General features: G+C 43.9%; 1 long non-coding RNA gene across 1 annotated transcript; it reads right to left on the bottom strand.

The window, feature by feature from the left end:
• Nucleotides 1–1,866: 1,866 nt before the first annotated feature.
• Nucleotides 1,867–6,543, bottom strand: LOC138795093 (uncharacterized). Its single transcript, XR_011363568.1, has 4 exons — nucleotides 6,529–6,543; nucleotides 6,022–6,106; nucleotides 2,577–2,701; nucleotides 1,867–2,216 (listed from the first exon to the last, which is right to left on the bottom strand). It is a non-coding gene; the product is annotated as an uncharacterized lncRNA (long non-coding RNA).
• Nucleotides 6,544–9,617: the final 3,074 nt, after the last annotated feature.

The raw sequence follows: 9,617 nt of genomic DNA on the forward strand, positions 1-9,617 counted from the left end.
TCGGTATCGAACTCAAAATTTCGGTATCGTGACATCACTAATATCTATATATCTATTCTAAATTAAATCCATTGTATATTAGACACCTGTTTCCCTGAAGAACCTGTGCAAATGGACAGGAGAAACACGTCGGATATATATATATGAGTAGGGCTAAAAAAGTGGAAAGGGCGCCATAGGGTGATAACGTAAACAACAGATTGTAGGTCGAACAAGCTGATAATAAAACTGCTCACCTGATGGTGTTGTGCTAAGAACACAACACCTGTATGCCCCTTTGTCAAGTAGGAGAGACATGTCTCTTCTACTTGACAAAGGGGCAATTTATGCCTCGAAACGCGTTGTTTATGAGACCATTAAAATTCATCGTTTAACTTCATTAAACCTGAAGCCGTGAAGCGCCGTCATTCTGGCTCCTGTGGTCCCCGCCTACCCCGAGGATCCGACACTTCATCTACCAGGAGATATATATATATATATATATATATATATATATATATATATTACTGTATATAGGGTGTTGGTTGGGGCACTTTTAGTTTGCCCCGTCATTTATAACTCGTGTTTTTGTTGTCAGTTTTATTATTTTTTTCCCTGCACTTAGTGTCTAGGAAGGGACCGACACCGTGGTTGGGGCCACCCTGTTAAGGAGGTGGGTAACCCCAAAAGGCAGGGTGAGATTAAATTACTCCATGTAGTTGTGAGTGAGCACATCCCTCCCCAAACCTTCGATTTGTAAATATTTTGGGTCCCCGATCCCTCAGTATCAACTGACATAGGTACAGGAATACACTAGCACAATTTTTGCTTTGTGTTTGGATTTTAGAATATTTATAATAAAAGTTATGTTTTATATGCCTTAGGATGTGAATAGTGGATCGTCAGTGATCGCATACAATATTTTGCACATCATCGGGCGTCTGTATATGTGCGGGCTTGCGGTGGCCTGGTTATTGTTGTGTCTGCAGTGACATATGACCGGGAGCTGCAGCAGAGCACAGTAAGGCTGGTGGAGGGGAAGGAGCACACATGACCTCTGCTCTCTGCACTCTGCACGTAAGGTCCTGTCAGGTAATGCACAGCCTGTGTGACCTGTGTGCTGTGCAGACTCAGTGCTGGCGGCCACACATCCACCTGTATAGTCTGTTGGCCCCATAACAATCTGTGCAGCCCACAGGACGTCTGCCCCTGCATCATTGTCAAGGAGGTCCCCGTCAGAATGTACGGGCCCTGCTCCTCCTATAAGTCCTGTCAGTAACCGGTTCTTTTACTTTTAATCGGTTACTGTATATACAGAGCAAGCTGTCTGTGCCTGCAGCTCAGAGATCCAGCAGCCGTGTCCCCTGAGTATAGGGACCGGCCCGGGGGGCATCTGCCCCCCTGCTCAAGGGGTTAAAGAAGACAGCAGGGAAGAAGACTCTAAACCTGCCGGCATGTTCCCATAGCACATGGTGTGCTGAGCATAAAAGGTAATTAGGTTTTTAAAGTTGGATGTAGATGTGAGCAAATTTACAGTAATTATCTCTGCAATCCGCTCATCGACCTGCTGCCATTAAACTCACTGCCACTCCTCCCCGGGTGACTAAAAAAGCTGGATGCAGTCCTGGGAAAGGTTTCAGACATTCATATCCTGCATGATCAGTAACCAGCAGGAGAGAAAGCAGATTCAGCTTCCTAAAACAAGTAACAGGAGATGAAGCCAGACATTACAGAGCAGTACAAGGAAAGCACATGGCAAGAGAATCAAAGTGTTACTGGCATTACAACTACTTTCCACGTCAAGAAATTCTGATTGGTTAAGACCTGGAGGTTTGAGGTGTGTGTAACCTATGCATGTCCAGTAACAGAGCAAGAAAAGCCCCAATATGGTTTTATGCATACCCATTTTATTTTATTTCTTTTTTTTTTCCATAGTTTCATATACAACAATTGTAAATAAGCTTCCAAACTAACTGAAGCCAGTGACTATAAACCAGTCAGTAACATTTAGAGCAATCCTGTACAGCAGACTAGAAAGGGTTAAGTTATGTGTTTACCGCATGCGGAACACATTTTGTAGGATCACCCTCACCTTTATAGTTTATCAAACAAAAAAAATACATTTAACCATTGAATTGCAGAGTGTCTAAGTAACACTCTTATTTTCTTGCTCCTTTTTTGGCCAGATGGTCTGCTTTTTCATTTCCTGAATTTCCACGGTGCCCTGGGACGTGTGTCTACATTAAAATAAAAAAAATAAAAACACATTATACATACACATTACAGGAAGCAGAAAGACACTGAACGCTGATCATTTGACTTCCAGTGGCTGGAGAAGATTGATGCAGCCCTAGGACTCCTTCCATCTTTTCCAGTCACCAAGAGTCAAATGCAGAGCATTCCATATTTTGCAAAATGACCCTCATCTTGTGCATTCAAACGCACAGGATCCGCAGCAGATTTGATGAATTGGTCAGTTATTTAGTCAAATCTGCTGCGGATCCTGTATGTGTGAAGCTACCCTTACTGTAGTTTTGCTCATCTCTACTGGTAAATAGTAGTTGTAAGAATCCAGGGTTGTGACATGACAGACTTACCCATGTGACATCGAGATCCTTGCACAGGTTATCAAGCTTCTCAAATTCTTTCTTATTAACAACTTCTTCTCCATGAAAGGTTTTCCAGCCATTTTCCTTCTATCTCGGCACCCATTCAGTCATTCCTAAATTTAAAAACATAGGGTGTGCTTATGTGATTTAGTAGGGTCCCCATTAGCTGCCTGCAAAATAAGTCTGATCTGTACACCATCACTGTGGTCCTGCACTTGGCACAAGTGTTATATTTTAATATACTGTTGTCTAACACCAAAGGTAAAGGTCCAACATTATTGTCTAGCTTAGTCCCCTAAGGCCGTATTACACATGTTCCACTGCTTGGTGGAATCACGGACCTCCCAGTATCACCTATCAATATGATGCCAGGAGCACCGCAGATGTTAAGTCTTCACAGGATGTGTGCATGCAACCTTAGTGGACTACAGCAAACTACCACCCCAAGAGGGCTATAACTATTTGAAACTTTACTTTGACTTCTATTTTGGTAACTAGTGTCACAGCTTCTGACTTATTACAGGTCAGACACCATTAACCCCTTAAGGTCTGAGCTAATTTTAGCACTTTTGTTGTTGTTCCCCTCGTGTTTAAAAGGCCATAGCGCTTGTATTTTTTTTACCTACAGACCCACATGGGCCCTTATTTTTTGCGTCACTAATTGTACGTTGCAATGACTGACTTAACTGTTGCTTAAAATATGCTGCGAAACCCAAAAAATGTGTGTGTGGTGAAAATTAAAATAAAAAGCAATTTTATTTACCGTCATTTAGTGGGGGTGTTTTACGCCATTTGCCCTAGGCTAAAACAGACATGTTATATATGTTCCTAATGTCAGTACAATTACAACAATATATAACTTTTATTTGACAGCTTTTAATAAATGGAAATCTTTAAAGGACAAGTCCGGCGAAAATTATTTTTTTATATGTTATTACTTATGGAAAGTTATACAATTTTCTAATGTACATTAATTATGGGAAATGCTCATATACTGCTATTTCCCTTAATTTAGTGTATCAGGAAGTGTTAGAATTATCTCTGAAGCAGTGACGTCACGACCAACGGTGTAATTCCTATGGAGTGTCCAGCAGGGGGCGCTCTATATATAGAAGTCAATGAGTACCATTGACTTCTATATATAGTGCGCCCCTGCTGGACACTCCATAGGAATTACAGTGTATGTAATGTAATGCACTGTACTGTTGTGACTTTATGAATACATTTATGGAATACTTTGGGGAGCAAGTGTCCTTGCTCCCCAAAGTATCCCATAAATGTATTCAATGAATACATTTGCAGGGCACCGAGCAGGGAGGGAGAGAGGTGCCATCTACCTCCCCCCTCCCTGCTCGGTGCTGGGAACATATACAAAGTACTACTCCCCCATTATCTGCAGATAATGGGGGAGTAGTACCTGTGCTATCCCTATCACCGCCCGCGCCGCCGCTCACACAGGGGCTGCTATTCATCGCGCCGCTGATTCCCCGCCGCCCGCGCCGCTCCTAACTACCCGCCCGCTCGCTCGCCCGCCCCGTTCCTGGCCGCCGCTCTCTGCTCATGCCGGCCGCGTCAGCCCACCCCCACCCCGGCCGGGAGCACGGCGCTTCCTGGTGTCCCCGGCCGGGGTGGGGGCGGGCTGACGCGGCCGGCATGAGCAGAGAGCGGCGGCTAGGAACGGGGCGGGCGAGCGAGCGGGCGGGTAGTTAGGAGCGGCGCGGGCGGCGGGGAATCAGCAGCGCGATCGTAAGTTTGATGTCGGGAGGAGGAGGGGGAGCGGCGGGGGGCATGAATAGCAGCCCCTGTGTGAGTTTGTATATGTTCCCAGCACCGAGCAAGGGGGGGGAGGTAGATGGCACCTCTCTCCCTCCCTGCTCGGTGCCCTGCAAATGTATTCATTGAATACATTTATGGGATACTTTGGGGAGCAAGGACACTTGCTCCCCAAAGTATTCCATAAATGTATTCATAAAGTCACAACAGTACAGTGCATTACATTACATTACATACACTGTAATTCCTATGGAGTGTCCAGCAGGGGCGCACTATATATAGAGGTACTCATTGACTTCTATATATAGAGCGCCCCCTGCTGGACACTCCATAGGAATTACACCGTTGGTCGTGACGTCACTGCTTCAGAGATAATTCTAACACTTCCTGATACACTAAATTAAGGGGAAAAGCAGTATATGAGCATTTCCCATAATTAATGTACATTAGAAAACTGTATAACTTTCCATAAGTAATAACATATAAAAAAATAATTTTCGCCGGACTTGTCCTTTAAAAAAAAAAAAAAAAAAATGTTCCCTTTTTTGCTCTATTCCCAGCCTTATAATGCTTTTATCCTTTGGTCTATGGGGCTCTGTGAGGTCATTTTTTTGCGCTATGATCTGTATTTTCTATAGGTACCTTAATTGCATATATGCGACTTTTTGATCAAAATTTTCCTGGATTTGATGCAACCAAGAATGTGCAATTCAGTGGGTTTTTGCGCTTGCACCGGTGTGAGATCAGGAATGTGATTATTTACTAGTTCGGGAGATTATGCATTCAGCGATACCAAATATGTTTTTCTTTTATTAAATGAGAAAAAGGGGGTGATTTGAACTGTAGGGGAGGGCATTTTTTATTAATAAAAACAAAAACCTCACATTAATTAGAAGCTCCCTGGTTGACTTCTATATACACAGCACTTATCTCAGATTGAGATCAATGCTGTGTATATATAGAGCACTGATCCATTGGATCGGTGCTCTATAAGGGTACGTGCACACTACGGAATGGCAACGGATAACCCGTCGATAGAATACAGAGCCGGGATCAGCATCATTCTCACACTGAGGCCCGGCTGGGTAAGGAGAAGGGATTTTCCCTCTGCGGGTTGGGGGGGGGGGGGTGTTTGGGGGGGGAGATCTTTAAATGCAGCTGCATTTAAATGTCCTTATTAGCATGCACGGCGTTCGCCCTCTAATAGCCGCGGTTCTGCAGCCAGGATCGTGGCAGTTCAGAGGGGGGCTGCGGCACGGCCCCTCTCTTAACTCCCCTAATGATGAGATACGTCATGGGTCGTTAAGGGGTTAATAGGGTCCATCAGGTTGGGGTAATTGTCCTACAATACAGATTAAGTCTGGAGCTTGCCAGTTTCAGTAGCAAATTCTGTTTGTGAAAAGGGGGAGCACCATGTTCACACACAGTCAATATAATTTAATAACGGTGGTTATTTCCCGTGAAGTTGACGGTCGTCCATAAAAAGACAGTGGCAATATAGCCTAAACCTGCACCAGAATCCACTGCAGAAATCTTCACATAACACGTTTAGTTTCCTGCAAATTCACCTTCTATGTCTGCCACAAATCCTAAGCGTTCACATGCAGCAGCTTTTTCACTAAAAGTTATAAAAGCAATTAGGAAACACTTGTGTACTTACCTTTTATAGTAAACTTGCTGTCAGTATGAACATTAAGGTTAGTAATATTGTGATCACGAGCCTGTTCTAGCGCTCTGCTGGCTGCCTGGTGGGCGAGAGGACACCATCAAATTTGCAGTAAAATTAAGGGTTCACAAATTTTTAATTTATGTATTCATTTTAATTTAGAGTCTCTTTCCATTTTTTTTGTACACTGAACTATTGTGAGAGATCCCAGACTGTCACACACCTGGTGAGTTTATGATATTAGTCTTATGCAATTTGAAGACATACTGAATCATCAAAGATGACTGGAAGTCTTGTATTCAGAGCCTCAATGTGCGATACGATTCAGCCAGTGAGATGCAAGGAAACCTTTTTTCAAAGTTTATTTGTGAATGATTCTCCTGACCTAAACAATTCTGTTTTTGACTCCTAAAGTGAATCTGTCACTAGGTATATACTGTCATAAATGAGGGTAGCATAAACTATTGACAGAAATGCTGAACAGATTGGTGTATTACTTACATCATTCTGTTCAGCCGTTCTCCTAATACGATGGAGAATAGGATTCTTGCCCCACCATTCGCCCGATTGACAGGTGACTTCCTATACACTGCATGGATAGATAACTGCCAATAAGCAGCTGGTGGGTGGAGTTTTCTGCTCATGAATATCCTGGATTACTGGGCTCATGCACATAATGGAGAGGACTACTCACTGTCCATGTTATTCAGAAAGAGCTGTCTAAAACACCTGCAAAGAACAATCGAAAGTGATACATCATTCTGTTCAGCTTCTCTATGACTGGTTTGTGCTACCCCGAGATAGGACAGCATAAACCTGCTGACAGTCTATAACAGCTACCTAATATCCATCATCAACATGAAATATGAACGATCTATGAGCAATCCTTATGGATATATTGATTTTATACAAGTATCATACAAATTAGGATTAGAAAAAAATTGAGCTACTTTCTTGCATAAACAGCACCACAAGCTGTGCGTGCTAGTCCACTGCCACTATCAAAGGGGACTTTTTAAGCATCAATATAGTAGAAAAGGTTAAAGTACCTTAAAACTTAAACTTTTAGGATGCGTTCACATGTACAGGATCTACAGCAGATTTGATGGCGCAGATTTGCTTTGAATCTGCGCCATCAAATCTGTACGTGTGAACGCACCCTTATTATTACCTAAGAAACGCCATTTGTGAATCAGACACCAGGTAAAAGCAATAACTATCATTGTCAATCAGTAGTCATACAATAACTATACCAAATTAATTGGCCGATATATATAACTATGCGTTATGTCCAAAGCACAATTTTGCCATACAAGGAAGTATACCCAGCAAACCACACTCCCTACGTGTTTCCATCACTTATATTCGTGTGACGTCATCAGTGGAGATAGAGGATATGTGTTAGGATAACAGTACATGTGCAAGGTGAGGATGAGTGAGAAGATATGGCGATATGGTCCTGTTGCCATACGGCTGCTTTAATGCAGCTCTTACATGAATGCTGAAGAGCCAAGGTACCTTACATACCTGATGTAAGGTATAGCACTTTTAAAGAAGCAGCAATAAATCTCCATTTTATAAAGAAACCTCTCTGATGTCATCCTACTGCGACGAGCCATAAACTACAGGTGCTAATGCCATTTTCTACACCAATGTGGCATTTTCTCTCAGAGAGAAGATTATGGGGGACCTTTTAATTAGACCCTGCCTCCATTTACCCCGCCAGATGTGGGTGGGACATGTGCATGCTGCACGGCGGGGGCAGAAATCCACATCTGCTCCAGAGCAGGTATAGATTTCCACCACTCAACCTCCCCGTCTGCCCATCACGTGATTAGGTCTACGCTGCAGAAAAACAGGGGGTGGTGGGAACATAAGTCGTTCTATTTACGTGTCCCTGCAGTGTAGCATCAGTTCCTGATCCTTGATGTCCAGGCCCCACTCAGCAAGTGAGGCGGGACACAGCTGCAGTCACTAAACGGCTAAGCAGGTAGTTTCTGCTGGGCCGCGATGATTCAGCAGCGGACGCTAATCCCCCCCCCCCCCCCCCCCCCCCCGAGAAATACATTACCTGCTTGGTGCTGCAGCTGAATGTGAGGCTCCCGGCGGTCCCACTCCCCGCGGCGCCGAGCAGGTAATGTCTGCTCTGCGCGGTTAAAGGAGGTTAAAGGAGCTGGGTCACATATCGACAGCGGATATGTAACCCCATTTTACTTCAGGGTGCCTTCACACGTACCGTATCGCTGCATTTTTAATGCGATTTTTACATGCGCGTTTTGATTTTCACATGAAAATCAAAACGCGCATCTTCGCACCAAAAACGCAGCGATAAGGTGCGTGTGAAGCTACCCTCACACTACATGGATCCGCAGCGGATTTCGCTGCAAACTCGAAGCGAATGTGAAGGCGTTCACACGTACAGGTTTTGCAGCAGATTTCATGGCCCAGATCAGATTCAAAGCAAATCTGAGCCATCAAATCCTGTACATCTAAACATCATATCAGGAGCAGAGAAACTGTTCTAATGATCACACTGCTCTGTCATTACAGCGGTACAATCTGGTAATTTTTTAGCAATTTTGCAGTAATGTTCCCGTTGTCTGGGTGTGGATTTTCCACAGAAGAAAGCGGTAGTATATGTAAGCTGTGTGAACACTCCTGTAATCCTGGGAATGACCACTTAGAAAAGGCTTCTTGCCGCCATTTTGGTAATATTTCCCTCCTCTCTTCCTAACCTGGGCTATGTTCCCACTATAACTATTTTGTCTGCCCTATATAATATATATATATATTTTTTTTTTTTTTTTTTTTTTTTTTTTATTACAGACAACACATTATGCCTTATATATAGTATTACAAACCGCACAATATGCCTTATATACTGTTTCCAGTAACAATTATTTTCACCTGCCCCTCACACACACGATTATCCTCACTTCCCGCCATTTTGTCTGGCCGCCATCTTGTCCGCCACTTTCCTAACATGGCCGCCATTTGCTAAGCATGGGCGTTTCTCCCGCATCTCGCCAAGGGGCCTACACTATTCCCGGCTAGTCGATGTCCCCAAACTGTGCGGTCATATCTACACCAGTAATAATTCCACACTCCATAATAAGTATAATGGTCACTATTTACAAACATTAGGTAAATGCGTCATATGTAAGAAGATGCGGCGATAAGATGGCGCTCCCGCCTCTCACCAGTTGTAGTAGACACCGGGCTGGCGGCCTCTGCGCACGGCGTAGTAGGACATGACTGGTTAGAGGAGGACGGTGAGATGATGGCTTCTCCTGGCTCCTCAGTGGTAGTGCTCTCCCTGAGCGGCCGCCTGTAATACTGAGTGTGGGCTAGTGATGGGTAGTTCGTGAGTGATTAGTTCAAAATGAACTAATCTTCAGAGTGAACTAGTTCATCTAGTTCACCATTGCTAAAATCTTTACCCCCTGGCTCCTGTTCTGTACTCAAAATGGTGGCTGCTGATCTGCTTCTCAGCTCCCGCATACACATTCATTATGAGTCAGTCCTCTACACTACCACAGGGGGCAGTGCTGGGCTCAGTGATATGCATCACATTGAACTAGACCTGATTC

This window comes from Dendropsophus ebraccatus, chromosome 6 (assembly GCF_027789765.1).
Source record: "Dendropsophus ebraccatus isolate aDenEbr1 chromosome 6, aDenEbr1.pat, whole genome shotgun sequence".
Taxonomy (NCBI): Eukaryota; Metazoa; Chordata; class Amphibia; order Anura; family Hylidae; genus Dendropsophus; species Dendropsophus ebraccatus.